General features: G+C 35.2%; 1 long non-coding RNA gene across 1 annotated transcript; it reads right to left on the bottom strand.

Annotated features, from left to right (window-relative positions):
* Nucleotides 1-18,594: 18,594 nt before the first annotated feature.
* Nucleotides 18,595-23,129, bottom strand: LOC308501976. The gene is made up of 3 exons (XR_013993974.1): nt 22,993-23,129; nt 20,446-20,531; nt 18,595-18,684 (listed from the first exon to the last, which is right to left on the bottom strand). It is a non-coding gene; the product is annotated as an uncharacterized lncRNA (long non-coding RNA).
* Between the last annotated feature and the right edge of the window lie 1,958 nt (nt 23,130-25,087).

The following is a 25,087-nucleotide window of genomic DNA, read 5'->3' on the forward strand; positions in this document are numbered from 1 at the left end:
TTTGGAAACACTGATTTAAATAAATTACTTCCTGATTTATGAATATTGTATGTTTGAATTTTCAAAGGTCTTTTTCCCTTCAAGCATATGTATGTATGCATAGACACATATTCTAATAACAATAATAACTTAATTGAGAAAAAAAATTAAAAATTAATTTAAAACAACTACCTCTCCATTTTTCATGAAGCATTTCCTATAGTATACGTTATGGTGTTATAATCATTCAAGACTGTGTTAGATCAATACTTTCTTCCAGTGGGGGAACATGTCTGGTTATTGTAAGATATTTCCAGATTAGACCATGAATCAAAAAGAACCATAAGTACCTGTCCTATTCAACTGCTTACATCTGGTCAGAACAATACTTGAAGTCATTCAGACAGGTGAGACTCAGATTAATGAAAAATATCTAGAGAAAAATATGCCTATAACCTCAACCATGACTAACAGCCTCCACTATATAAAAATTCTCCTTATACTTAAGTGAAATCTGTGGCTGTACTGCATTTGCAAACTGTTTCTTCTTATCTCTCCTCATGAAAGATAGAGATTTATTTATTGGACACTATCTTTCAAATAATAGCTGTATTACGCATCACGTTTTATAAAAAAAATTTAAGAATTAAGGAAGCACAAAAAAAAGTCCTATTAAAACCACATTGGCTTTGGGAAAATACATATAGGTTAAAATCTAGGTTCTCCACTTATAAATATGCTCATATTACTCAACCTCTTGGTAATAAATAGAAATAGTCAGACCTATCTCAGGGTTATTTCAAGGATTAAATGAGACAAAGCAAATGAAGTGTCATCATAAGCATGCATAAATGATAGCTCTTATCAACAGTGTGGATCAAAATTGATAAGGACTTCATAGACTCTCTCTGCTCCCTCTCTTCTTATATATGAGAAACCAAAACCCACAAAGTTAGTTTTTATCTGGACACATCCAGTTTATGATGACAGTCAGTACTACGCTGTTTCCCCCAAAATAAGACCTAGCTGGACAATCATCTCTAATGCATCTTTTGGAGCAAAAATTAATATAAGACTCAGTATTATATTATTATATTATATTACATTATACTACACTACACTACACTACATTACATTACATTACATTACATTACATTACATTACATTACATTACATTATATTATATTATATTATATTATATTATATTATACCCAGTCTTATAGTAAAATAAGACCGGGCCTTATATTAATTTTTGCTCCAAAAGATGCATTAGAGTTGATTGTCTGGCTAGTCTTATTTTCGGGGAAACACGGTAGTACCTAGGCCTCCTGACTCCCCCCTCTCATCAGCCTCCAAGTGCTTCCCATTACACACAGGAAAAATTCCAAATTCCTTAGCAAGTAATAAATATCCCAACTGAGCCCTACCTACTTGCCCATGTTCATTTCCAGTTGTGCAGCCTGTTTCTCCAGACCTCAATTTGCAGAATCACCCTAATATCTCATGAGATATCAAAATCTCCCAGAACTCCCAGACCTCCATCCCAGTCAATCTGCCATGCCACACTGCATTCCTCACAGTCTTCAATCATAGCCCTGTAACTGCACTGCGTTGGCTTATTTTTATGTCTGCATCTCTCCACTAGATGACAGGTTCCTGTGCAAAAAGAGTACAATTGGTAGCACTTCTGTTTCTGCTTCTGTTTCCATCCTTGAGATGCTTTCAATGAAGAAATGCAGAGCAGTTTGGAAGCGATCACTTTGATGTGAATACTCACAATAGCTGGGAGTGTTCCAGTAAGGTCCTCTGAACAAATACGTATGTCTGAACATCATGGGAGGTAGGGGACTTGTGTCAGGTATTCAAATAAACTTTTAAGTGGAGTCAGATGATAAATATTTGCTCTCTTAGGAATAAAATGATCCTATGTATATATTGTGCTCAACTGGGGATTTCCTCTGCTATTTGTTTACTTCTCATTATATTTATACTTATCCCAATTGTTATTACTTTAGTTTAATCTTTGATAAACACACTGTGTGTGTTTTTAAACCTTTCTCGTGTCTGTAATTGAAAAAGTATACTTTTTACTTGGCAATTTGCACAGTAGCGTGCTCTAAATTTGTGACCTGTTATAAATGTCAGACCTACTTGGTAGCTATTATTACACTAGCTTTGTTTATCCTCAGTAAAGTCTCCTTTTTGTTCTTCAAATCTCTCTCTCTCTACATTTACACATGCACACACACACACACACACACACACACACACACACACACACACGAGTCTTGGTTAGTGTCTCCTTCACTCTGTTGCAGAGCTTCTAAGCTGCTACAGAGTGAGTGACAGGAAAAAGAAAAACAACAACAACAAAAAATGAACAAGGACCAGAAGAAAGCACGACATGGAGATAGAAAAAAGGAAAAAGAAAAACTTCAAGCAAAAGTGAAATGAGTGAGTGGCAGGGCTGAATGATGAGATGTTGGCATAGATCCAAAAAACTGTCCAAAAACAAAAACCAAAATAATATAAATGTTTGGCTGTGAATTAAAGGAGGAAGGAAAATCAAAGATATGTCAAATGTGTATCAAAGGGGCCCTCTGGTCTCAAAAGGCAGATGGACAAACGTCCATAAACTCTGTTCTAAATTTACATAGTTGAGTTTGTCTCTGTGTGTATATGTGTGCATACAATTATGCTTAACTTTCTGACGAACAGTACTGTTTGGAAAATAGTGAATTTAGGTGCTCAAAACATTCTAAAGATGTATCATGCTCAGATATTTTTTTTCATAGGGCAATTTTGTTAGGCCCTCACTCAGGACCTGAATTAAGCAAGCTAATAATTTTTTGCCCTTTCAAAATAATCTTTAAACAATTTTCTTTCAAATTGATATAGCGAGGAGGGAGAGATGCCAATTTTCTATTGATAAATATTGCATTCACTTATAAATTTGTTTACTAATTGGCTTACAATGACTGAATTAAAAAAGGCTAAATGTATTCTAATTCTTCAGGTTTACATTCCACCTTCAATTTTCTTTTCTGAACAAGGTATGTTTGGGAAGCAGCACAGTAAAGTGATCAAAATTTAGGTAATGAGGAAAATTACTTGTTCCCATTGTATAGCACTATGCAATCATTATTTTGTTTCAGAACTTTAGCAGCTGGTGACTGCCAAGTTCAGGTGACTGTCTACAAACTAGCTTCAGAGTTGGCTGGCAAGAAGTGTGTTTTTTTGTTGTTTTTTTTAAAATAAATTTCCATTCAGGGCATCACCACTTTGGTGGGAGCAGGACCAATATTCGTTTTGCCAATAAAATAAGGAATTGCTTGTGGAAACCTGAGTTTTTTGGCACGGTATATTTGATTTATTTGACTGAAGTTTTAGCGCCCCTTACAGATTAGCACCCCTAGTGAGAACCAGCTGGCCCTTAATCCAGTTTGTCCCACTCAGAGGGCATTTGCTATTCTCCCTTGTGCTGGACTTCTTAGCACATGAGACAAGAAATAGGAGGTGTGAGGACTGGGAGTGAAAAACAAAATTGTCAGTGTTCTCAGATGCTATGATTAGCTAAAGACAAAGAATCCAAATAAATCTATATGAAAAATACAGAGTTTAGCAAGGTCGTAGGACTAATGGTGTTCCTATACACCTTCAACAAACAAGGAAAAGCACTAATTATATGTGTCCACTCAGAAAGCAGTAATGTAACTAGGAATACATTTGTCTATCTGTCTTTACCTGCATATCTATATCTATATCTGGAGTTCATGAAGTAATTTAGGAAATTTATTTAAAGATATCAAGGAAGACCCACCTAAATGAAGTGGATCATGAGTAAGAATGTGAATATTCAATATTCTAACTGTGCATTATCTCCTAATTAATCAGTAAATATACTGCAACTCCAAACAAAACTCCAACTTTTTTGAATGGAAATTTACTTATTCTAAAATTCTTATGGGATGGTAAAGGGTTAGGAAGAGACAGTGATTAAAAAGAAAAAAGAATAAGACTTTAACACTAACAGTCAAAAATGTTTTATGAAATCATGATATTAAATCCATTTTGTATTGCAATAGAAATAGACAAAAAGATAACTGGACCGAAGGAAAGACCTGTGGAAGAGTTCTAAGTGTAAAAGGGAGCAGGGTTCAAGATAGGAAGGGCATTATGTATCAGTGATGGAAAAGATGAAATAATAAATGGTGACATTGTACACTTATTTGTCCATCATTATAGAAAATTAAAATTACATTTCTCTCTCTTACAATTCTCAAAAATACATTCCAAATTGATGAATACCTAAATATAAAGAGTAAGCCTTTAAACATTTAGAAGAAAATCTACAGACTTTGCTTACGAATATGACCTCAGGATAGAGACTAACTTTTGAAAAGGGAACTAAAAGCCCAAATCATAAAGAAGAGCATTGATACATTTTATGGCATTATGATAAAAGTTTATTTATGACAAAAAAAAAAGACTGAAAGAAGATATCTATAGTACATAGAACCAACAGTGATCAGTGTTCAGAATGATTTAAAAAATTAAGTGTCTAAATCATAAGGATAGAACAACCAGCCAAAAAAAAAAAAAAATCAGCAACATATATGAACATTCATTCACTTCACAGGAGAAAAAAATTCACGGGCCCAACCAACATTTGGAAGGTCCTCAACTTCAGTGTTTATCAGGCGCAGCAGGGAGAGTGGAATTTGTCACTCCGTTTCCATTCTTCCCTTACTATTCGGTAAGTGGAGAAATCTAAAAATACATTTTTAGACCCTCTAGCTGTGAGGATTCCAAATGGAAATCAGGTCCTTTCTCTTAAGTGTGCTCAGGGGAAGTTCACAAGGCAGAGAGAAGAGGCAATTTTCCCTGTCTCTTCCAGCTGTTTTTGCAGGCACACAGGATGGAAAGAAACATGATCCTGCCTGCAGTAGGCTTCCAGTGTCCATTTTCTAGCTGCCTGGGTTATGAGAAGTACCCTGTTTCTCCAAAAATAACACCTAGCCAGACCATCAGCTCTAATGCATCTTTTGGAATAGAAATTAATATAAGACCCGGTATGATATGATATGATATGATATGATATGATATGATATGATATGATATGATATGATATGATATTAAAGACCCAGTCTTATATTACAGTAAAATAAGACCAGGTCTTATACTAGTTTTTACTCCAAAAGATACATTAGAGCTGATGGTCCGGTTAGGTTTTGTTTTGGGGGAAACACGGTATTTGAGGCAGATGGAGTGGTAGAGGGGACTTTTTGGTTATGGCTTTCTGGTCACTGATTGGCAGCTATGGATTTCAATTTATGATTTCCAGAAGTAGCCTCAGAATTGGTAGTTTAAAAGGGCAGTTCTGCTTTGCTCCGGTATTACTCAAAAAGACTAGCGTAAGGGCTGTTTATCTCTCTACTCTTCCTATAATTTTGTAAGCTCCTAATCTCTCTATTAAATCTCTTCCTTCTCAATATACCTAGAGAGTCTTTTATTTTTCCTGAACTGAACATTGATTGATACAACAGATAAAGGTTAATTGAAATTATGCCCATTCCACAGCTCTCTTATAGACAAAAATTTTAATAATTTTTATTAATAATAATGAAACATTGCTGAGGAGAACTAGGAGTAGTGGTGAATTTGCAATTTCTTTAAAACTGTTATTTATTTTAGGTGTGTTTTTCCAGGATCCATGGGCTGCAAGTCAAGCAGTTGTTTCAATCTAGTTGTGGAGAGCTCACCTCACAGTGGCCCATGTGGGGATTGAACCAGCAACCTTGTTATTAAGAGCACTGTGCTCTAACCTACTGAGCTACTGGCCACCCTCTGAATTTATAATTTTTAAGATCAAAGAAATATAGAACAAGCAGTATAGTTTAGCGACTAAGGGCATAGGTTCCAGATCCGGGTTCATAATGTTTCAAATCATGGCTTCCCTACTCATCTTGGCAAGTCCCTTTAGCTACATTTCTGTGTCCTCAGCTCAAAGATGTAGAAAAATAATACCTACATTTGGTATGAGAATTAAATGCAATAATGAATATTTATTGAGTCTAAAACTCTATAATGGAAGATACTATCAGATTATATTTCTATTAAATGAAACTGAAAAAAATACAAAATAAATGGGGGAAATGGAGACATTGTAGACAATAGAAAAACTTAGGACATAATAGAGTTTAGGAGGAATGAGAAATTCAAACCTCCTGGACTTTTTAGGTTGTGGCTAAAGAATGAGATTACCTATCCTGTTAATACATAAATTAATCATGTTGTAATTTCTCACCATTTTGTTATAATCATCACCCCCAAACCCTACTCCTCAGTATAGGCTTTTTGTGTCAACATCACACTACCACTGACCTTCAGGAGATGGGTTCTCTGCTGGTGATGTCCCCACTCTGATCATGGAAAAGAAGCACTGATCATTCAATTTTCTATACTATAACTCAGGCAAAAGTGAGAAAGTAAACAGGATTTGCTGAAGCCTTGATAGAAAAAAAAGACATATAATACAGTAAACAGCTTATGCCTGTTTTAAGCTGTGTCTCTTCTGAAGACTCCCATATTCAAAGAAAAATTCAGGGCCTCTGGTAGATCTTTATACAGTAGGAGCCACCTGCCTCTCACCATCAGGATCTGCAGTTATCTCCACACAGAGAAGTTCAGGCCCAATTCTCTTTTGGCCCCAGAAAATAAATGTTCATCTCAGTTTTTACTCTAGGATGATTGTGGGAAATTTTATTTCAGGGAAAACTCTATACCCCGATATGATTTTTTTATCCCAAATCTGATAACAATTAATTACAATGTTTTATACTGTTACGTTTTCAGATATTGAACTACCTTTACATTCCAGGATAAACCACATTTGGTCAATGCATTTTTCTTCGAATGGATTGCTGTATTAAGTTTACATATATAATTTTACATCTATCTCCATAAGGAAATTATCCACCAATTGATCTTTTCTGTGAAGTTTTTGCCTGGTTTTATATAAGAAATTACTAACCTCAAAAAGTTAGTTGCCTGATTTACCACCATTTTACATATTGTAGAACAATTTGTAAAAGATAGGGATGATCTGTTCCTTCATGGTTTAGTAGAGTTCCTATAAATCACCTTTGTTTGATGTCTTTTATAGATCTTTACCACCATTCTTCTTTCTTTTACTATAATTGATTCATTCAAAACATTTGTTATTAATTTACATCTTCCTAATTATTTTTCATTTTAGCTAGACTTCCAAATTTTTATTAAGTAAATTTGTTTACAATAGTCTCCTATGGATTTTAATAACTCTATTCGCTCTGTAGTTGTTCCCTCTTCCTATTCCTAATGTTATTTATACTTTCTCTCTTGGTTAATTTCGCAGGGCTTTCTCTACTTTGTTAGTCCTTTAAAGGAATAACCTTTGGGATTTGTTGGTTATCACCGTTGGTTTTAGTGTTCTATTTCATGATTTCTGCTTTATATTTACCATCTTCCATTATACTTGAATTTATTTTATTTTCCTTTTGGCAGTATCTTAAGCTGAACACTTAAATTGTATGTCTAAATCTTTCTAATTTGTGAAAAATCTTGATATGTTGTGTTTTCATGGTCATTCGGTTGTAAATATTTACCATTTTTTAATTTAGATTATCTTTTTAATCAAGAACTTATTTATAAATGTGCTTTTTAGTTTTCAAATGGAGTTTAGTGGTTAGTTGATGAGTTTTCTGCAAAAGACATGAAGTTTTACGCATCATTTTTACTGAAATAGTATTTCCTTTCATTATATAGTTTATAATTATAATTTGGTCATATAATATTCCATAAGGCCAATGTTCTATAATTTATATAATCATCCTCCAAGACTTCAACTTGTTTTTAATCTTTTGTTGTTAAAGTTAGTGCTTTAATAATTTCAGATACAACATTTTGTTTTTTCTGCTAGAGAAAATTAAGTTGGATATTGATAAGGGAAAACCTGCTAACGGAGGTCTTCAGCAGGGAAAAGATTTAGGATTGTATCGTACGCAGGTTTAAACGGGGGGATGAATGCTGTCAGCACCTGTAAAGGAATGATTTTCTCTCTCAAGTAAGAGGAAATTAGGAGAATTAAGTATCATCAAATTTAGTAAGTCATAATGATGAAATAAGCCACAAAGGCAAATCAAGTAATCTTGTAAATACAGCACAGCAAGTTATACAAATTTATAGGATTCATGCCTATAAAAATGGCTTCCTGGTCTCTCTTGGATTTTTCACACTGGCTTGAGTGACCAGTGTGAAAAATCCACTGCTATTTTCAAGGCTTCAGCATTTAGGACCATTTTCCCCAAGCATCTCACACCTCTTCAAAGGGTCAGGGCAATGAGGTATGGTTCTCACCACCTTTGGAAACCTCTTCAACCTTTGCCATTCCCCAAGGCAAAGAGTGTGGATCCTCTTCTTCTCCTCAGCTCACTTTCACTTCTTCCAACTCCCTCTCCTTGAGGGCTTAAAAAAAGATAAAACATTAATTACCTTTAAGTTTTTGTTTGATTGGTTTTTGTTTTTGTTTCTAACATTCAGACCTTTACAACGAAACAATGTAGGTGTTTTCTTCTGGCTGGGAAGCTGCTTTATTCTTCCTCAACAGTCCATAACAGCCAAAAAACCAAAATGCATGTTAGCTTTTGTTTTTCCTTAATAACTACTTTCAATATACCCATCAAGAAGTCTCTCCAATGTCACCTTTCTGAATGCTTTAGTGAAAATGTGAAGACAGCCTATGTCCTTGTTAAAGTCAAACTAGGGATATTTTGTTAATGTTCTTTGCCTGAAAGGAATCTCTTACTTACCTCCCTCTGTTTTGTGTAACTTTGCCCAGCTCTGACCTGGAGCTTTGCCCAATGTCTACAGTCATATATGGCAGAGACCGTAGATTTTAAATAATGTTTCCCTTCATAAGGGAACTGGGAAAACAACACCATTGCAGCAGTTCGAATGTACTGTTTGTGCAGGTAATATTAGCATTATCCTGGGAGGAAATTTGAAACTTGGTGGTCTCCTGAGTCATTCAAGTTAAAGTTTTAGCAGATTCAACATTAAAAGAAATTTGGGAACTATTAAGGGAGTACAGAAGTGCTGCTGTTCTCAAGGCCTCCCTGTTTGTGGTGACTTTCTCTTTGCCCCCATCATCATGTCTTTCCTGACCTCTATAAAGATGTAAAAAATAATTTTAAAAGAAAAGTATCTAACTGAAAAAAAGAATAAACTAGACTTAAAAAAATAAAGATGATTAAAACAAAGTTGATACCAGGAAAAACAAATTAAAACAACATAACAATGGTATAAAGTAAAATAATAGAAAACTAGTGAACATTTTAAATAGTTAGGGAATAAAATGAAAAGAAAATAGCAAAATTGTAAAAACATAAAATTTTTATTCCAGAGCAAAATAAAACTATAAAATTTTGGAAAAAAAGTCAAAAGGATACCCCTTAACAATTTAAAATTGGTAGTAATAGTAAAAGAAAATAATAAAATTACAAACTAAAAGATTGACAACAAAAAATAAATTCAGTAGTGAAGTATTTTAAAAAGTAGAAATTTGTTTTCCGCCCTCAGAGCCTTTTTAGGTACTTCGGGCCATATTTTCCATCTCTTGGGTTAGAACGTTTCTCCTTGGTTCGCAGTGTCTTGATGGGGTAAAGACCATTGTACTCTCTCATCTTATGTTTGTATATGCCTTCCAGTTTTTCCAGGGATCTTGTCAGGCCCAGTTATGCAAAGTGATTGGTTACGTGAACTCTGCAGTTTGCACAGACATGTTTGAAAAAACAAAGTTTTATTTTGTCATCTCCTTAATTCCCTAACAACTTTCAGATTTTATATGAAATTAAAGAGGTGGAAGCAGAAAAGACAAGTCCTCACTAAGGTGCCTCTTGAGAGACAAACCACATGTCATTACAAAGAGGAATTTGCCACTGTGATGCCAATGCTGATTCCTGTGCCCCCATCTTCTTTCCCAGTTGGAATTTCTAGGGATGTTAATGAGTTTTGAGGAATGTATATTTGCAAAGGAGTCCTGAGGAATGGCTTAGTATAGAGTGCTAATGTCCAAACCTAAAAAGCGTGCCCTGGTGTTGACTGCAGCCAGGAATTAGTCCTGCAGCTTCACTGCAACCCCAACCACACTTGGATGAAAGCTGCTGAGTTAGCTGATATCCATCAATGCTTTTTCCTCTAAACGTGTGCAAGGAAACATAAAATCTACATAAACAATACAAACAAAGCCTCAAAATAAATTCCACTAAGCTCCCTTTCTTCCCTAATTGCTGTACCCAGATACCTCCTAGACAAAAATTCTGACATCACCACACACTCCACTAAAGCAGTGGCACCAACCACTGTGGCAGTGGCATGAACACGTCAGGGGACCTCAACATAGTGCCCATGTCAGAGACTAGACCACTGCGGTATTCTGACGTAGTCTCGTTTCTCTTGCTAACAGGAACCAGCAACAGTGGGAATGACAATATAAATATTTACATATTGGTACAAAGTGGAGAAAATGAAGAGTAGCCATGAGAATTTGTTCATGAGTATACATCAGACGTCATCCTAGGACCCTAATAAATAAATGCAGGAGGGTACAGAGCAGGGCTTTGAAGAGCTGTCGTATTTGGAGCATGGTGAGAAAGAACCAGGGAAATACTTCTATCTATCTCATTTTTTTTTTTAAGATTTTATTGGGGAAGGGGAACAGGACTTTATTGGGGGAACAGTGTGTACCTCCAGCACTTTTTTTTTTTTCCCAAGTAACTTGTTGTCCTTTCAATCTTAGTTATGGAGAGTGCCATTCAGCTTCAAGTTGTTGTCGTTTCAGTCTTAGTTGTGGAGGGCGCAGCTCAGCTCCAGGTCCAGTTGCCCTTGCTAGTTGCAGGGTGCGCAGCCCACCATCCCTTGCGGGAATTGAACCGGCAACCTTGTTGGTGAGAGGACGCACTCCAATCAACTGAGCCATCCGGGAGCTCAGCAGCAGCTCAGCTCAAGGTGCCGTGTTCAGTCTTAGTTGCAGGGGGTGTTGCCCACCATCCCTTGCAGGACTTGAGGAATTGAACTGGCAACCTTGTGGTTGAGAGCCCACTGGCCCATGTGAGAATCGAACCGGCAGCCTTCGGAGTTAGGAGCATGGAGCTCTAACCACCTGAGCCGCCGGGCCGGCCCTATCTATCTCATTTTTACTCACAGTCAGCTGTGGCTGGGGAAAAATACAAAAGCATAAAAGAAGTAACTTAAAATGACAGTAGCCTGAAGTCTAAAATTGAGATGAAGTCTGGCATAAATTGCACATTCTATATTAATTCTTCAGCCCACCATTCCCTAACTCTCCTTAAGATTTTATTCCTTAGGGAATCACTCTGTGCCATGATATAATATCATCTTTCCCTACAAGTTTGCAAAAAAAAAAAAAAAAAAAAAAAAAAGGTGCCACACTTACACATTACTTGGACAGGGTCCAAAAGATCTTAACAAAGACGATCAGGCTTGTTAAAATGACCAATTAGAAAATGTTAAAGGAATTGGAGTGATGTGTCGTTGAGAAAAGAAAAGTAAGGATGCCTTCATGAAAAGTTCAGGTGCATCCTTTTCAGTCCTGAATGAGTGTGTTTGATAAGATAAAAGGGGTACAGAGAGGAGAAGTGAAGGAATGTTAGCAGTTGCGGGGTAGGGGTAACTTAAAGGGTGGTTCTTTACAGCAAACAGTGAAAAAATAATCAAAACATCAACAGATAAAAAAAAGTGTCATAGTTCATCTTAAAAAAAATTAAAGCCCTACATTAAATTCAAACTCAAAATTTAGAAGACAGATGAAATAATATTTGAAATTTGAGGAGAGGGTTATACAATTACTAGGGACATATACAGTACAAACATTGATTATTTGTGTCTTTTTGGACCTGCGAAAGGTACTGTAGAGAAAGATCTTGAACAGAAAAAGACAAGCTTCGGGTCAAATTAGGGAAGAAATATATTACTAAACTTATTGCAGAGAAAATCATTTGATATATGTAGAAAAATATATGAATGCAATATCTGAAAAATAAAAAGAATTCCTGAACTGGCATAAAGTTCAGAAGCCTGGGGCTTAGCAAGCCTGTCTAAATTCTTTTTAATATAAAAGAGAAAGAAATGGTCATGAAATGTTCTTCCTTAGGCAATTATATATTTCACAGGTTAGGCAGCTGTCAGTGTCAGTAATGACACTATGAAAATGGAAATTTTAAATTTAAAAAAAAGGTCGTGTTTATATTGATTAAAAAAAAACCTCTACCAACTGAAAGAAGCATAATAATGAGAAAATATATGAATAGTGAACCAAATACATAGTTTATTATCCTTGAATTCTCCCAAGAAAATTCTGATAGAAATGAATCTGAATTCGTGGTAGGAAATAAGAGATAATATCATATTTGAACCAAAAGGAGATGACTTATTCACCCTCCCGGTTTTTTATTACAATAAACGTGAGTTCACTAATAAAGATTTACAACAACACCTCATCTTTCCATGTCATCTTACAAATGCATTAGGCAAAAAGTAACATCAAATTACAGACTTGAAAGAAATGGTCTGAATCAAGCCCTTGCCTTCCCAGACAGGTGAGTTTTTGCGTTAGCTAAGTTTGTCCATCGTAGTTTTAAAGATTGCCATTTTCACAACTCCGAATTTCTTCAATGGTGCAGTCCTACCTTAAGAATTCTTTCTTTAGTCTAGCTAGAGTGTTTGCATATATAAATCAACCACATTTTCTCAGTTAGATGCAGATCTTTCCCTACAATTCTTTGTAGGGAAAGACCAGACTACTGGTCTTTGTAGTTTCTCTTTAATTTTCTCCTTCCCAGGAGAAACAGTGCCAATTCCTATAACCAATTTTTCAGAGTCCCTTCAACCTTTCTTTGCTGTTGTCTAGACCACCTCATTGTTCATAGGATCTCATGTTTTGGAAGCTTAGACTTTTACAGAATGATGACACTGTACTATGGAAGGTCTGAGGGCAATATTAATGAGGCAAATAGCTTCCCATAATTTTGCATTTGGGTTTTGTTTATTCAAGGAGGCTAAATTGCTGGTCAAACTGAATTATCTTAAAATAGGCTGGATAATATTCATGATGGATGGTTAGTAAATCAGTTTACTTGAGGAAGAGGAACCCTTTAAAAAAAATAAATATTCACGTGAGCTCAAATACATAACACTGACAATAAATAGAAATGAGCTCATGAGATACTTTCTCATGTTTATACACAGAAACAAAGCATTAATGAAAACCACAATTAATCTAATAATAAAAGAGGAAAAAGAAGCAAAATGAACAAACGTTCTCCTTCTTTCCTCTTGTGGTTTTCATATTCTTTCCTTCTCACTCCAGATAGTTCTGTCCTCAGAGTCCATAGCCTATCACCAAAGCACTAGCAAAGAAAATGGTCAAATTCAGTTCAGAGCACCCAGCCAGGCCCTACTTGTCTCCCTTCCCTACGACACCCTGAGGTAGAATGGCAGACCAGCACCAGACAGTTGCCTAGCTTCAAGGTGGGACATAATCATAGGTTGTAGACATATTCATTCATGTTACAGTATAGTAAGATTCTGGAGCAAACAAAGATTGAGCTTTAATTTTGTATCACGTGGCATCTAGCCAGAGTCTTTTTTCTTCCCAGGGCGTCAGGCCATGCCCTCCATTTGGCCAATGTCAGTTTGTCCCCTTTACACAATGCTTGACATTGTGAGTCTGTGATCCCCACATCTGGTGTACCGGCCTTTCCCTCGTTTGCCAAGATCACTCATCTGGTTCCTTTACATAAAGACCTTTCAAGTACACCACTATGATATGACTTTTTTTTTTCATTAAATAAAACTGAAGATCCTTCTCAATGAACGAAATAGCGTAACTCTCTATTCACATCTATTGTGAATTATAACTTAATTGTTTTCCTTTCTGTTTGCTTTTTGATTTACTTTCAGCATATAATCTTACAGTGGCTTGTTATCAGTTTTCTCAGTCTATTGTTGTCTATTTTCCATTGTAAACTTGAAACAGCAACAGGGAGCATGTTTGTGAACTGCTCTGTGCAGTGTCCAGAACAGCACTACACAGCGGTCAGTGTCGACTGGATGTTCATTAATGATAGAATCCAGGAGGTTCTGCCTTCCCAGTTCCCTCTCATATTGAACTGTCCACTTGTGAGGGAGCATTTAGGAAAATGGTTTTGTTATAGTCTAATCAGAATGCCACAGTACTATTTCACTCTTTGTGCCATGCCCCGGCATTTGAGTGAGGGGCAAAGGAGAGAGGATACTAGTGTTTCACACAGGCAATGTGTTTTATTGGTGTGGAAGTACGATTCCATTTGAATCACATTGAACACTCCTCTGAAAAGGGTCTTTCTTTTCTTTCTTTCTTTCTTTCTTTCTTTCTTTCTTTCTTTCTTTCTTTCTTTCTTTCTTTCTTTCTTTCTTTCTTTCCCTTCTTTCCTCCCTCCCTCCTTCTCTCTCTCTCTCTCTCTCTCTCTCTCTCTCTCTCTCTCTCTCTCTCTCTCTCTCTCTCTCTCTCTCTCTCCTTCATTCTTTTTGTAGACCCATTCAGTTTTGAACAATTCCAATGGAGAAGATTTTATATCACCAAAGACATAATTACATGGTGAATGTAAGAAATAACAGTTTGGTACAGGTTTCTATAAATATGTATTTTCCATTGTTATTTCAAATACCTTTCCTCACCCTATCTTGAAAGAAAAGCTCTTTCAAAGAAACATTTGGCTTTTTATCATCTATCTGTTTAGCCATCGCTCCTTGGTATATGCATGTGTGAGTTAACAGAAACAACCCTTTTTGTTTCTCTTGAAGATATCAAAGTAAAGTTTCAAGTAGCCAATTAGCTTTTTGACCTAAGCTTTGTTGGCTGCAGAAAGCCTGAATCCCAGGAACATTTGGTTCTCAAGGCATTTGGATCTCATAAGGAAGACTCCGTGCCAGCACCAATCAGAATGGCTGCCAGTTGTTATTCTTCTTCACAACTGGCGGCCATTTCCAGCACTGTTACAGAGCCGTGATCAATCTCTGCATCTGTCTATCAGTGGATGTTCATAGAGAGAACGGTGTGGGCTGCATCTGCAGATACCACATGTAACCAAAAGGGAGAAAGGAGGAGGGAGCATGTAAACCCCAAATATGTAAAGCGAGAAAGACTATAGGGAGAGTAAAAACATAGCAAAATATGCAACAGCTACCGTGTTTCCTCGAAAATAAGACCTAGCAGGACAATCAGCTCTAATACATCTTTTAGAGCAAAAATTAATGTGAGACCTGGTATTATATTATTATATTATATTATATTATATTGTATTGTATTGTATTGTATTGTATTGTACTGTACTGTACTGTATTGTATTGTATTGTATTATATTATATTATATTATATTACATTACATTATACCCGATCTTATATTATAGTAAAATAAGACCGGGTCTTATATTAATTTTTGCTCCAAATGATGTATTAGAGCTGATTGTCCAGCTGGGTCTTATTTTTGGGGAAACATGGTAGGTATATGTCATGACATAAAGTCAGAAGAAAAGAGGAAAACAATGTTCTATAATAGGATGTTTGTTGGAATGCACAGTGTTCACCTTATGTATGATCTTAGTCCTGAATTTAACCCTTGAACAAGATATCTCAATGTTTCATGGACATGTCTTGTCCTTGAAACAATACTTCAAGCTTCTTATCAAGACAGAGAATCTGAGGATTTTATATTTATATACCCTATACTTATATTTATATTTATAGAGCTTATATTTATATACTCTATACCCCATGTTGTTAGAATCTTTCTGTACCTATAGTTTATGAGTTAGTGTGTAAGAACTTGGTGTGTTGATTTTCTTCTATGTAGTTGGGGTTTTGGGGTTTTTTGTTGTTGTTGTTTTTGTTTTTTGGAGGTGTGTTTTTTCTGCAATCAACTTTTTTCTTACAAATGAGGAAACTGAGTAGTTTCAAAATTAATAGAAGAGATTGCTATATGTCTTTACACAGGATTCTATAGAGTTGTGATTATATATAACTGTATTTTATGTTTGCGAATATTATAATTCTTTCTTGAGACCTGGAATAGGAAATTCGAAATGATATATCAGACTTAATTGCTTATTCTTGTTATCTTTACCCATACATATATTTGTGTCTTTTATATATTTAGTGCAAGCTGCAATGAATGATTTCTGAAGCTCTTTAATTCTATGTTGAAAGCTGAGTTCACATTGCATGAAATTTCTGTTTAATCACCCTGTGATGAACTTAGCCCCTCACTGCTTCTCTCTGAGTGAGCTTAGAATACCTTATATAGTCAATCAATAAAGTTAACAATTTAATGTCCCTGCTCTTATTTCATAGTGCTTTTTTATAAGTATTCTTTTCAACTTCTGTGTTCAATAAAATTCTCTTCAAAAGATGGATTCATGTTAGTTTAAAAATGAAAGAGAAAAAAGCACTTTCTGAAATCTTAAATCCAACAAGACATTTGATATAGCTGAAAGATCAAATAGTGTAAAAGAAAGAGTGAAAACACAGGCATACTTCAAATTTAAGAAAACATTAAAAAATATCCCACATCTGTCCAGGTTTTTCAGCCCTCTCCCAATAGCAGTTAAATCAGATCAAGCAATAGACATTTCAGGAAAAATGTATATATGTAGGGAAAATTATATCTATGTCTATCTTTCCATCTATATTTCTTGGGATCATGACATATGCACTTCTAAAGAGAGAAGAAGAATACAGAAAAAAATGTTGTGGAACTATTGCAAATACAATATTCAGATTGCATGCAGATAAATTATTTGATTTAACTCACAATATCTACCGACTCTCCTCTAAAAATCTAGCCTCAGATAAATATTACTCTCAAGTCAGCCTACAGCTCAGTTACTTTCATTTGATAAAACTTGGTCCAAAGGATGGTAAGTTTGTAACTTCCAAAGTTAAGTTATGAATTCCTTCTGTAGTGGTGACATTTGTTTTTATCAAGTCTACCAGAGCCTAATGTGGATGGAGACAGAAGTTTCTTTAATAAAATCTCGCCACTTACAGAATATGCTGATATTTCTTCTAATGAAAAAGAAACCAAGCCTTCTGAAGACACACAAAAAAGACGAATAAAATGGTATTGAGAATTTCAAAAATCTGTGGGTTTAAGTTGAAGACAGAGTTGTTTTTATTTTCTAGAATATTCTTAGGTCATATGGGGAAAAATTGGAGGGGAAAGCAAAAGATAATCTTAATTAGATATCATTTTAAGAGATAGAAATCAATTGAATTCTGTTTTGGAATTCAATCTTTTCATCTGAGTAGCAACAGTCATGATCATCCCATCCAATTAAGAATGCCAGTGGCCAGCCCGGTGGCTCAGGCGGTTTGAGCTCCGTGTTCCTAATGCCAAAAGCTGCTGGTTCAATTCCCACATGAGCCAGAGGGCTCTCAACCACAAGTTTGTCAGTTTGACTCCTGGACTCTTGCAAGGGATGGTGAGCTTCATCCCCTGCAACTAAAATTGAACACGATACCTTGAGCTGAGCTGCCACTGAGCTCCTGGATGGCTCAGCTGGTTGGAAAAAAATAAAAAAAATAAAAAATCCCACAATTCATTTGCTGTTCATTAAAAACTCCAAGCCATAGTCCTGAAACAGTATAGCTCTACCATCATTTCTCTCAATAATCCAGAGAGTAGAGGAAGTGTCTGGGCAATTTGGTGAAGTAGTAAGATAGGTCTTCAGCATCCTCCATGACTTTCTGTGCTCACATTTCCCTCTTCACGATCACCATTCGAGTCCCCTTTATGGGCAGTCCAGTGATACAGATATTGCTTTTAATCTTCCTCAAGAAGAGCTCCCCTCCATCAAAACTATTCATTTCATGTCTAAATCCCTTAGAATCCTACTGAAAAACAAAAGTAAACTGATATATTAACGGATTTAAAATATGAGTGATTCTAAATGGTTTTATCTGATGCTCTTCCAGATAACCTATCCATTATAATAATAAGAGAAAGTACCATGGAGATTTTGGTCATGATGGCAAGACAAGATATTTGGGGGTCAGAGTTTCAGTGCCTATTAAAAACAGAACAATAAAGGTTTCTACTCTTGCAAGGAGTCACACTTTTTGCATGGATGCTGGGCCTTGAGGAAGGACAATCCTTGCCAATCCTTACGACTCCCTGCCTATTGCTCTTGCTGCTATTCCAAGTCCTCATATAATAGCAACAGCCCAGTTGACTGTGACCAGCTAGTCTATCAGTCTCAGAGTTTAGAGGTGGAAATAAACACCACCAAAACATTAAGACCCAAATCTTCCTAACAAGTTCTTGACCTCCCCCTGACTTTGATTCCAATCCTGTAAGCGTGAGTTTTCTTCCTTCCTGCTTCGCCCTCTGAACATTTTAGCTTCACTTTCTTCACCTGAACTGGCTTGCTGGCAATTGTCCTCAGAGGTTTACTAAAAAGTGGAGGATGAAAGAGCAGACAATTTATTTTTAAACTTTTGTATTTTGTACTTTAATGAGGAAAACGGAGTTTTGTACACCACCGGTTCATATTGTGACAACAAGGAAGTAAATCTCCATATGGCATCGAATTCCTGCTGCAAGTAGAATTCTAGAAAATAAGATAAAGAACAGAAGAGACATTCAGTTTTCCTGTAGTGTCACCCACAATTATTTTCTTGTTGGAGTTTAAAAGTGACGTGTGGAGATAAAGTCACAAAGCATGATTTCATGAAGACAGCCTAACTACTTTTCAGCCAACTCAACTTCTGCAATGACTACTATATATCTACATTTTGGTGTCAATGAAATGTGATATTATCAAGTTGCTTCTTATTATAAAATGAGATTGTTTAGTAACAAGTTAGTTCTAAGTCTGAAAAGTACAAAGGAGCAAGGTCCCAATTAAATTAGTCACTCATTAATTTTAGTCATTCTAAATTTCAATAGAATACTTACTTTGTACAATAAATATGACATGTGAGTGTTTATAATGAGTTTTAGGTACACTATTTAAACTCCCAAATAGCCCCATGAAAAATCAACATAAGGCCTAGAGAAGTTAGGTAACTTGCCATTACTCATAACTATTTGGTGTTTACAAATGATGTATAAGACATGTTTCTTGCCTTCAAGAATTTTCATTGTAGGAAAATCCCATTTTAAAAATACAATCACTTAACACAGGTTATGCACCGTCTATATCCTATCTTCTGTCTCTGGCACAATTCTAAAATATACTCAAAAAACATCTAGGGTAAGAATAAGCTAATTAATAAGCAATATCTTGAGAAGAATGTGAAGTACCGAGGGAAGGCATTTGAATTGATGAAGGGTCTCTGGGTGGAGCTCAATGAAGATGACCAGGAGTCTCTAAGGTCAACATATCTATTATCTTCAGGTTGTTTATTAAAGTCCATTTTTGAAAACCATCCATTTAAAGTAAGTGGAACTAATTTCAAATGCTTTTGATGACATTACTTTTTTAAAGCATCATTACGTTACTTATTTTCAAATTCTAGATTTTACTTAGGAGATATGTCAAATAAGCCAAAATTTTCTATTATATGACAATAAAATGTCATAATCTAAATATCAAATGGTTGGAGGAAGTTTAAGAATAGAAAGCAATTAAAAATAACCTAATAATTGTGAATTGAGCTTTTGGATTCTGTTATTCTCTAGCTTTAAAATTGTGATAACTCTTTTCTCTTACAGAATAAAATCAATGTCTTAGCTTAGTATTAAATTTTCTCTACAATCTAATGCCATCATCAAACACAAATATAAAATCTACTTCAACAATAGCCTCTTCTTACATTCTCCCAGAGAATTAATTTTCTATCACCTCCTTGGCATAGTTACTTTATTGAATATATCTTTTACTATATTTAATATAATACTGAAACCGAGGGTCCTTATGACTTTGATTAAATTTAGTTTTAAATCCTAGCTCTAGAAATCATATTCCTCTTTCTGTATATCCCCCTCAGAGACCTAGCCATTCTCCTGGATAATCAGCAACCCCCAAGGCAACAGAAGACAGTAGTCCAGAGCTGACTAATGGTCACATGGTCCAGACTTCTAGCAGGCTAAAGATAACATCTTGACCTAAATTATGTATCAGTTCCTGAGCCATAAGGTGAAATAACCCTCTGGCTACTTTCCCATGAGACTGCAAGGAGGGACTCCAAAAGAGACCTCAGAACTGTCCTGAAGATCTGAAGAAGTGATTCATTACTTTAACCTCACCTCCAATCAATTAGCTCCCAACATGACCCCAAACCTCTAATCCACAGTGTCATGTGATTTTGCTCTATACAATCTATAACCACATGCCATCAGGGAGCCAGGTCTTGGAGCACTAGCTTACCTGTGTCTCAAGGCTTGGTGCTATTTCCTTAAGTAAACTACTTTCTTTGCTGCAAACTCCTGTTCAGTCTCCTTTGGCTTTGATGCCTGCAGGCAAAATGAACGCTTTGAGTTCAGTAACAATATCCTACCTTGCATTGGAGCATTATATGTTGTCTCCAGTTTTATTTCTTTTAGAGCAACTAACACATACAAAATGGCCCGATATGTTTGTTTAATAACAGCAACTTGGAAATGAGTAGATGTAAAATAATTTTAAAGACATGAGTACATACAAATCTAACTTTGACTCTCTGTGTTAATGGTATGTAGAGTTTAGATTACTCCAATGAAGAGAATGCATTGTTCAACCATTCCTTTTAGGGAAAGCTCTTTAGAAGACATTCACAAACCAAACTGATTTCATTTTAATACGTTTTTGTTTTCACTTTCTGATAAAGACCCTGACAATAAAATAATGGTTATATGGCATCTAAAAGCTTCAGGAAGTAATAGCCTCTAATTACCTAAAAATGTGGTCAAATGTAGTATAGAGATATATCTCAATGAGGTGAAAGGAGAAAATTGTAGAAAATACACTTGAATAGGATCACTACAGAAAGGAAATGATAAGAAGGAAGCTCTATCATGTGTTTTTTCCTTTGTATCTTGGGAGTTCAGGTTTTGAACAAGAGTGGTTTCTGTAATAATCAATGAAACAGGTACTAACTATGGAACCCCTACTGTGTGGCAAGTCCTGTTAGATTTCAAAATCACTGAAAGTTTTGACTGCAAGGAAGATGTCATTTAGGTTTCAAGAAAGATAACATGGGAATAGGATTTATTGAAACCAATTCTGTGATCAGAATCACTTCTTTTATTAAGAACTGCTAAGCTAAATACAGCTGCATTTGGCAAGCCCAATATGTAATAAAGTTTCATTGATACCTAAGAAGACAAAGAGAGAAAGTGTGAGAATGAACTCTTGGATAATTTTTAAGTGACACCTAATACCAAAACATTCTCTTAATTTTTACTATAAATCTCTTTTCCAATCAAAACACTCCAAAAGTTATTAAAATATTTAAATTGCCTGATTTTGGCATTGACTTTTCCCCATTCCATTAGCAGCTTTTCCACTTTTTGCCTCCATCTTTATCTACATAAAATGAGGATAATATCTGCCAAACTACATTATAGCATTATAGTGAGACCAAACAAATATATATATACATATACATATGTATATATATATATATATATATATATATATATATATGAGAGTAATAAATTTAAAAAACACATGAACAATTATTGTCAATTATATTGTAATATATTATTGAAAGATACTAATGACCCCCAAAAGGAGTTAAAAACAATGCAAGAAATGTAAATAACTTAGAAATTATTTAGTTATTTCTCACTCTGTCTAGATATAACATTAAAGAGAAGGTGAAATATCATAATCTCAGTAGCTCTTATGGGTTAGAAAAATGAGCTTCATCCTGGCTCTAAATTATGAATCAGGATACCTAAATACTTATTTAATTATTTGGGGGGGAGAGGAAAAAAAACCTTGGCTCTTTGGCTTCCCATTACATATGGGAGGTAATATGGTAAGGATTTCCATTATATATGGCAGTTACTATTAAGTTTAGATGACGTCCAGAAAAATCATACCCTATGCACATTTGAAGGAAATAATAGAGACATAAAACGTTGAAATGTTCACTTTGCCAGAGGAAACTAATCTTAGGCTGAAGAAAGCCTTGATTGTACTTACTCGTCACCATAACAGGCTGCTGAATTTTTTAAAAATCAGGTAAAACAAATACTGAGCATTGTTAAAGGAAAAATAAAAAGAAGTTTCTTTTAGTTGGACTGATTAACTGCTTTGTTTCATTTTGCTTTGTTTCTTAATCCCATCAATTAGATCCTGGTTGCATAAATTGAGTGAATTTACCTTGGAGGGAAAGGACTAGTGTGGTTGAGGGGTATGACTGAGGCTGTCCTCTCAGCAAATCTGTGATTTAACCTGCAGAGAACAGGAACCAGCCAGGTCTGTGACATATTGAAAAAGCAAGACTATTGCACCAAAAGATGGAAAGAAAGACAAGGAATTGCCTGAGAATTATCTTCAATAAATTAGTGTGGAAAAACAAAAGCACCTCATTTAAGAAAAGGAGGAAGTACCATAAATTTTAAGGGGAGGTCATCCTCCTCCTTGCATAGCAATTGTTACGTTAATTATTACATTCACTGCAGTACAAAAAAGGGGGGATTCAATAATCTATCATGAACTGAGAGATTGTTGACAACTCTTTTCTTTTCCATTGGGAGGGTTTCATTTATTTCTGGTTTTTAACTTTTGTTTCTACCTTACAAGTTAATACTTGCGTGAGTATTAGATTATATCTATAAGTTCTTGAGATCTTTCAATGTAATACAAAGATCATTACAAGATACATGTTATATACACCAAAGGAAATGTATAAATGAAAGCAAAAAAAATACATTTTTGGGGAAAGGATACTTAACCTCAAAGTCTTGACTTTAAAATAATAGTTACCTTTTATCTAAATTTATTTTTCCAGGCTACAGGGAGGGTAATTCAGAAAAATTGAGATGGGTTTTGAAGATGACGCCTTCATTGATCTTGATGATTTAGAGAGGGTGGTTCATCCCTCCTTTCATGCAGGATTATCTTTAATGATTTCCAGGGAACCCAAGTGCAACCATGCAGTGGCTCCCTAAATCGTTTGCTTTACAAAATAACCAGCCCTTGTTCTTGGGATGGGCTCTGAAAGAGGCAGAGACGATAGGATTCTCCAATGCACTAATTGATTTAGCAGCAGTTTAAAACAATGTTGAGCATTGTCGGAGATGTTCCTGTGAGGTATTAAATCAAGTTTTCCAAGGTGGATTGCATGCTAACCACATAGTATCTAAAAATCTCAAGGGCTGTTTATTGTTCAGCAATTTATGATCGCCTTGTTGGAGGATTGCACATCAGCTTCCCTCGAGCCTAGGAAGAAGCAGAGACAAATAGCATGCAAACTATACTGAACAATTCATTATATTATATTGTAGAAACCTAAGCACAGTGTGGAGATAACCCTTTTATGCACGCTGCCTTATTGAACAGTAATCACTCTGTAATGCTTTAGATATTTAAATCATATTTATAATAACACATATTAATGTAACATCCCTCATAAAGTTCTCAAGGCATTTTATGGGATATATAAACCATGGAAAAATACAAAATTTTAAAATGCAGATATACCTACCCTGGGGTCTTTGAAGCAACCTAATGAGGAATATATACAAAATCCCAGGCTGACAGTTTAACTATTTAAGTAGCATATAGAATAACTCAAACACATTTTAAGATATTGCTGGTTACAAACTCATACTTTATCTAAATATTTGTCCAGGTTGTATAAGTGCTTATTTTCAGTTTTACTGTTATGGGTAGGAAGAAAGATTAAAAATATTTAGAACATTTTCAATCAAAGCTTTCAAATTCACATGCCTGAAAATCAATCACTGATTTGGGTTTATGTATTCTGTAAAATTACGTTATTAGAGCAGTGGGGCCAATTTTAAAACAAATAAAGGTATTTATCTTGGCTTGGCTTGCTTAGGATTGGTATAGTGTTGTTCATCTATGTGTCCGGTAGATAATTCAATAATTAGTTGTTGAATGATTAATCTGTTTATCCTCAAAGAAAGGAAATGAGGAATCTTGGGTTTCATGAGGGTATTCTATCCTTTTCACAATATGGGGGTCTAAATTGATCTAGTCTAAATTGATCTAGTTGCTTCACTTGAATATTTTTTTAGATTTTTTTCTAATTCAGTGGTTAAATATAAAACAATAAAAACATTTACAATCAACCAATGTACATGGCCATATTTAGTGCTCTGGGGCTTTTTGTCTTTGTTTTTGTGGGGTTTTCCTAGCATCTTCTCTTAAGATTCAAAGTGGAAATAATATGAGTTAAAGGATATTCTCATTTATTATTACACTGCTTTCATACGAATGAAACCTATACTGTTTCATATTCTAAAATGTAACATGTTCTGAAGTCAGACAGAAGAGAGAAAATAAGAACAGAACTTTCTGACTGTAGACAAGTCATACCATTAATAGTTATGCCACCGACTGCAGCCTTTCACTTCCCTTTATTGCTCCTGGTTTGGTTCTATTGTGCACATACTTTATTCAGTGGCTAGGAACACATCAAGTGTTCCAAGAAAGGAATAGAATAAATGCAGAATAACCGACTCCCAAGTTGTTCAGTAGTTGTTCCAGGGTCAGAAACCTTTCTTGACAACATCATCTGCAACATATTACTGTAACTTAAAATGTTTCACATTATCCTGTGAATAAATGGTTTCTTTTTGTTTGTTTGGAAAGAATGGAACCCAGCAGGAATCAGTTATTAGCACTGACAGTCAATTGTTTAAATATAATGAAAATTTTCTCAGTGGTATCCGCAGGCTGTCTGGTTTTGTGTTCTTAATTTTTAAGAAAGCTGTTAAATCCAGACGTCTGCCTACTAGTATTGCCATGTTCTGTTTAAGTTGCAGTGCCCACAAAACTCTTTTTATAAGAATAGGGCTTTCTGAAAATACAACTAAGCTCAGGTCTAACTGTA

Source organism: Rhinolophus hipposideros (genome assembly GCF_964194185.1).
Source record: "Rhinolophus hipposideros genome assembly, chromosome: 9".
NCBI classification, from domain to species: domain Eukaryota; kingdom Metazoa; phylum Chordata; class Mammalia; order Chiroptera; family Rhinolophidae; genus Rhinolophus; species Rhinolophus hipposideros.